This window comes from Nicotiana tabacum, chromosome 19 (genome assembly GCF_000715075.1).
Source record: "Nicotiana tabacum cultivar K326 chromosome 19, ASM71507v2, whole genome shotgun sequence".
NCBI classification, from domain to species: domain Eukaryota; kingdom Viridiplantae; phylum Streptophyta; class Magnoliopsida; order Solanales; family Solanaceae; genus Nicotiana; species Nicotiana tabacum.
In genome coordinates this window covers 115601140-115608421 of record NC_134098.1, presented here as the reverse complement: position 1 = coordinate 115608421, position 7282 = coordinate 115601140, and positions in this window count along the sequence as shown.

The following is a 7282-nucleotide window of genomic DNA, read 5'->3' as shown; positions in this document are numbered from 1 at the left end:
GATTTTGTGGGTTACGATGGGTAGTTAAACTACTATTTATAGTCGCTCTAACAAATAATACTGTAGCTATTTTTTGTATATTAATGGAGTATATATTATGTACAAAAATAAAAATATCAAGAAATTAATAGTTAAGAAGAAAAATGTTAACTTTCTTTTTTAGAAATAGGAAAATGGGAAACGAAGAAAATCTCTTTTTTTTCCTCGAAAATAAATAACTTCCATTAAACTAAAATAAAGAAAACAAGTGTACTCTAGCAAATGTCACTTGAAAATATCTTTTGCTTAGAAAATATCTTCTGTATTTTTCTAGAAAATGCTATTAGTTCTGCGTGTTTTTTCTGCTAATTTTTAGTCAATCATGGAATCTATCCTGTAGTCCTATACAAATTCTTTGGTCGATATTTTTGGCAGCGATAATATTGTTTACCCGAAAAACGGATAGAGTTGAATTTATATATAGTTCTAAGGATACGTGGTATAACTTGGCACAAATCGAAAAGTAAGTAAAAATATGTTGAGTATTGACTGTATAAAGAATGAAATACAAACCGAATCGAGTGAAAAACGGTTTATGAACAAGCAAGACGAATCAATATACAAAACCCAAAAAAAAAATAATCTCTATATGAATATCAATATGTTTTTCTCTGTGAATATCAATAATATGAGAGTGTATGAATGCCTTAATGTTCGATCCCCTTACAGAAATAGTAGTTATCCCTCTTATAGTGGAGGGATTCTACTTTAGATATAATTAAAAATACATAATAGGGATCCCATGATAGATTAGTTTTTCTCTAATTCCCGTCGAGATTCTCTCCCTTAGTGCGGCTGTATCGGCTCTTGTCTCTTGGATAGATCTTGGTCGGATTTGGTATTGGTCGATTTCCAGATTTAGAGCTCGATATTGACTCGGGACTCGGTATCGAATCGGGCTTGATATTGGTTAGTCTCTGACTCTTAGGCTTGATGACATCGCTTCACTTCATAGTTCGATTTGGACTCAAGCTCGGTAATGTCTTCGAGCTCGATATTTGATCGGTCCCATAAATTTGAGCTTGGTAACCTGGATTCAGATCTCATCTCGATATTATGAAGATGACCTTTGGTCCATTATGTTTCAATCTTGACTAATCATACGAAGGTCGAAACCAGTTTTGACCGTATACAGATAGTCCTCTCGTTTCTCGGGAAGAATGTAGCGAGAAACGACATGATTTTCCAACGGTATGACTAGATATACACTGACATTTGCATCGAGACCGACCATGACGTACGTGATAGATGTCCCGTCGGTTCAGTTACCAAGGCATTAAATGCGTGTCAGACGATGGTCGGCCATTGCTGATATTGAACCGTCATTGTCAACCCTATTAATAGCTCCTCTCATTACCATTTTTTACTTTTACATCTCCAATTTCCAAATTTTCTAAGTTCTTTTTTCACATCTTCTGAGTTCTTCATATGTAAATCTGCGATTTTCACTGCAAAATCCCTCATCAGAACACTAAATCTTGTCATCTTCCTCTATCTTCAATCTTCAAATCCAAATGGCAAAAACGTCAAAAACTGTTCCTCAAAAAGAAAAAGCTTCTTTTTCGCGGCCCGCCGGCGATAAAACACCGGTGGAGCCACGACCTGAGGAGTGTGTTCCCCGGGGGTGTGTCCTTACCTCTGATTTTAAGATCGACAAAGCCTCGCCGGTTCCCGGTCGATGCGAGTCGGTATCGAGGTATATGTTCTCGATAACCGAGGGACATCTTAAATAGTTGAGGAAAGATTGCAACTGAGAGAATAAAGTAGTGATAATCCCGGCTCCCGAAGAAGATATTACTACTCATGTGAAAGGGTTTTTAAGTATTTATACTTACCCTTTCACGTTGGGCCCACTCGACCCAGTTGTCATCGATTTTTGCCGCCAATACCAAATAATCCTAGGCCAAATCCATCCTTCTTTTTGGCGGATCATTATTCTGATCCGCTTCTTTGTGAACAAAGTCGAGGGGATGTCTTTCACCCTCAACCACCTCATTAGATTGTACAGCCCCCGCCTCTATCGAGGTGGGTTAATAAAACTCCAGTGCCGGGCTAACAAAGTGTTGTTATCGAGCATATACGAGGACAAGGACCGAGGCTGGATGAGCAGGTTCGTTCGAGTGAAGACTTCCAACCTAATCCCGGCCGAGAAGATGCTATTTTCCGAGGAATGGAACATGAAGCGTAAGTATAATTCTACCGTTAGCTCCTATTGTTTTTCTCCTTCGTTGCTTTCTCACTGATATCCTTTTCCGTGATGTAGCGGTTGCTTGGATGCCCGGTGCTATTCCTAACCTTGAGAGCTGGGTACGGGACCTATCTTCGACCTCCACATATGCTGAGCGCTCGTGGCGCGACTTATCAAAGGGCCGATGGGAGGCTAAAACTCATGGTAAGCCTCTTTCCCATGTCTTCGATGATTCGAACAAAATGTCTTTTTTATACTTAACCAATTTTCTTGTGTGTAGGCTTGGGCAAAGATGTGGTTATGAGGCCCCCGTCCGTCAAGGAAGAGACTTCAGCCCCGGTTCCGAAACTGGTGAAGGACAACAAGAGAAAAAGGGCTTCTACTTTCGAGTATCCAAAATTTAAGACAAGGACGGCTCATAAGCCGAGGAAGAATACCATCCTTTTGACCGAAGAATCAGTTCGGTGTCTAAGGGATGAAGACGAAGAAGAAGAAGAAGAAGAAGAAGAAGAAGAAGAAGAAGAAGAAGAAGAAGAAGAAGAAGAAGAAGAAAATGATGGGTCCATACTGGTGGCCCGAGTGAAGAAAATCATCGATGCCCCAAAGGCAGCTGGGTTGATGGCGGTTGATGAGGCTCCGTCTCTGGTCATAGTAGGCTCTCGACTCTATCCTCTTTTACAATCTAGTTGCGTGAGGGTGAGATAAATTGTTGCTAGTTCAAGTATTTATATGAAGTGTCTAGAACTTGCCCCCTGAATGTGTTTCAAGGCAATATCCTAAGTTTTTCTTGGTTTGAGAAGTGATTGTAGGCTTTCATTGGCCCGTTTGAGCTTTCTATTGCCGATATTTTTGTGTTTAGGTAATAATAGTGGTAATGATGGATGGCATGACAATCCGTTTGAGTTTTATATTCCCAAGAGAGCCTCTAGACTTTCTCATTTGATAACCATGTTATAAGCCTTTACCCGTTTTGTCGTGACCCTCTCTTGGCACCCATACATTCCTTAACACTCTTGTGAAACAAGTGGCTTAAAACATAAGTTTTGGGGAGAGATGAGGAATTTGAAAAAGGTATCAAGGCACAAAAAGAGAAAAGAAATTATCTCTATGAAAAGAGAAGGCAAGAAAAGAAAAGAACCAAAAGAAAAATGCAAAACATGAATAAGTGGAAGGGTTGATGGATTCAAAAAGAGGTAATGATCCCTAGCACGAGCAATCAAAAAGGGAGAAAAAGAGCTAAATGAACAAGAAAGGGTGTTTTTAAGTCTCTCTAATCCCCAATGAAAAGAAAATGCCTCTAAGAATTGGCAATTGTGAGCCGAGAAATGAAAGTGTGGAGTGCTTAAGGAAAGGTGTAACCACTTAAGCTTAAGGAAAGGTGTAACCACTTACCCATATGGTATCCTACCCTAATCTAGAAGCCTTCATTACAACCCGAAAGAAATCCTACTTGATTTCAAACCGAGTGAGCTTATATTAGTGGCGATCTACATGAGGGGAAAGCCTATGGTACTTGAAGTTGTACTTCTGACATTCTCTTGTGAGAGATGAGTGAACCTTTCATGAATCTTAAGGCTGAGTGCTAATTTCTTAAGTGAGCTTGGCAAATGGAAAGTAGAGGAGGAAGAGTTTGGAGTCCACCATGACCTACATGATAGAACAAGAGTCCTTGATGAGTAAAGTCAATTCTTGAAGCTCAAATGTCACATTAGAACTATATGTGCATGAATATTTGACTTGCCACCTTGTTGATAATGCATGAATAGTGTGGGTAATGTTTGGTCCCAACGGATGTGTGAATGGCTCGCCTTTGAATCGCCGAAATGACCATTAACTCTAGAAGGTGGGAACTAATTTATTTGCTTGAGGACAAGCAAAGACTTAAGTTTTAGGAGTTGATAAGTGGGGATTTTGACTACTTATTAGCACTGTTTTGCTTTTGTTTAGTCCGAAAGTGTTGATTTATGTTCGTGAAACTAATGAAAGTGTGGAAATTACAGGAATGTTGGAAGTTTGGCCTCCCATGATGAATTCTGACTCCAAAAGGAGTGTTCCGAATCACAAGGCAAGAAAGGACGCAGAACTAAAGAAGTACGGTCCGCAGAAGGCCGCAAATCAAGTGAAAGAGCCTAGCAGGAATTTGGCCAATGTGCGGCCGCAGAACAGGGTCTACACTGACAAATGATTCAAAGTTCAGAGAGTGTGCAATAGACCATGTCCTGAAGCCTTGCTGAAGTGCGGACCGCACAAGAATTGTGCGGCTGCAGAAGATGCTTCGTAGCTGCAAACCAGAAATGTGCGGCTGCAGAATCCAAGCTCCTGCCAACTGAAGATATCTGCGGACCGCACATGGAATTGTGCGGCCGCAAAACCTCCTGAGGGGCATTTTTGTCAGCGAATTTTGGGCCACTATAAATAGACGAGTTTCACATTTTTAGGTCAAGTTTCGATGTTTGAGCTACTGTAGCCGTTACATTTTTCCATTTTAGGAAGTTTGTGATTATTTTAATGTTTAAACATTATATTTTATCATTTTAATCTTAGATTATGAGTTTATTTAGCATTTCTTATTTATTTTCTTCAATTCCTACTATGAGCAGCTAAACTTTTACTAGGGTTGTGACCCAACCCTAGTGTGTAAACCTTATGGGTACTTAATTTAATGCTTGTTTATGATTGGGTGTTCATTATTTAGCTTAGTTTATGCTTCAATTTTAGAATTAATGATTGCAAACATTGATCCATACCTTTTTGACATAGTCTCTACTTGAGAAAGAGGGACCTAGTCTAGGATAACTTGGCTAACAAGGAATTGGGCTAATTGAGGGTTTGATTAGCCTAATTAAAGGGTTCAAATTAGATATAGTGAGAACCCGACTTGAGCTCATATCAACTATTTTGTTTGATACCCATTTGGACTTGAGAAAGCCAAATTGGGCAAAATCACTCTTTGACTGAGAGGTATTGAGTGGGTAACGTAGAGTTGAGAGCCATAATACACTCCAATCAATAAAACAAGTAGTAACGTATTTTATCCATTAGGCGAACACCTAGGTGATGGCCACATCCCTAGGCTTTTTAATTATTTGGAAAAACACTCAAAACACTGATTCACTTCTAGTTTCTTTTATTAGCTTATAATTGTTAGAGTAAAATTAGAATTAGAAATCAAAACCTTTTGCGGAAGTGCAATTTAGTTATTCCTTTTGCTTTCGTCAAGTGTATACTCCTAACACCCCTAGTAACTCCCTGTGAAAATCGACCCCGACTCTTGTTGGGTACTATTCTTCCAATGACCGTTTCCACTCACTATTGAGTGCAGATTGGACATGGATCAATTTTTGGCGCCGTTGCCGGGGAGTTAAATAGTTTAGTAGGAAAGCAGTTATAACAGAAATAGGGTAACATTGAAAATAGGGTTGTAACTTTCTTGATGTCATTATCAATGCTAATGCAAGTTTCTCTAAATGAGGATATTGTGTCTCGGCAGCTAATAAGGATTTGCTAATATAATAAATTGGAGATTTCTTACCCTTGTCTTCACGCACCAGCACCGCGCTTACTACCACCTCTGATACAGCTAGGTAAACAAGTAATCTTTCTCCATCCCTTGGTTTGATTGGTTTTGAGAAGTACGTCATCAAATTCTTCAAAGCTTGTTAACATTCGTCGGTCCATTCAAATTGATTTTGCTTATTCAATATTGAAAAGAATTAAAGCATTTTTCTGAAGATTTGGATATAAATATCCCAAAAGCTGCTACTCTACCTCTTATCCTTTGTACCTCTTTTTTGCTTGTGAGTACATCGGGTATGTAATGACCCAGCCGATCATTTTGAGTATTATAACCCCGTTCCCTCATTTACTGCTCAAGTTATGCTTTACAGTTATTTTATGTATCAAATATATCGTCGACGATCATTTCGTATCAGTTCGCAAACGACATAACTTGTTGAGGTCTCATCACTTTCTTTATTTTCAGGTACCTGAACTTCTTCTGGAGTTTCATGAAATATTATGTCGTGGGCTCTTCCAGAGCTTATTTTCTCCTTATTATGATCATTTTGATCATTTGCTCCTATTCTTTTCAAGGATTGTTACCTTTGGAATCGATTGGTCTACCACGCTTCATGCGTACAGTAAACTTTATTCTTCAGGGACTTTAATTTTAATAGGAGCATTTGTAGCTGAAATATGATATTTAATTTTGGATCAGCAAATGCTTCTGGCATTTGACTTGAATTATCTTCTAAGCGAGGATCATATTAATGATAATTCGATTCATACAACATATTTTCCAACTATCTTATTCCATCCCCCAAATGTTAGAAAAACTTACTCATATCCCCAAACTTCTTTGGGAAACATATCTTTGTGTGAGGGGATATCGGAGAAGGACTCGGGCAAAGTCCCCGAGTCGTTGGAGATCGAAAGCCTTTTCCGTCGAGTGCGGCACCGAAGCCAATCCCCAAAAAATTCCGTATGCCCTAAATTCTCAAATATAACAGTACGACCGATCCTAACGAACATGTCACCTCATACACATGTGCCATAAAAGGCAACGATTTGGAAGACGATGAGATCGAATCCGTGCTGTTGAAAAAGTTCGAGGAGACCCTCTCGAAAGGAGCTATGATCTGGTACCACAATTTACTGCCGAATTCCATCGATTCTTTTGCCATGTTAGCAGATTCATTCGTAAAGGCACATGCTGGTGCCATAAAGGTTGCAACGAGGAAATTAGACCTCTTCAAAGTAAAGCAAAGGCAGGGTGAAATGCTGAGGGAATTCGTATCCCGATTTCAAATAGAACACATAGAATTACCCCCGGTCGCAGACGACTGGGCCGTACAAGCCTTCGCCCAAGGGTTGACGGGCTAAGTTCGACAGCATCACATCGGCTGAAACAAAATTTGATCGAGTATCCAGCGGTAACTTGGGCAGATGTGCACAACCGATATCAATCGAAAACTAGGGTCGAGGATGATCAGTCGGGAGCCCCGCACGGACCCGTTCATCAGAACATGACAGTTATTAATCAAAAGCAGACCGACA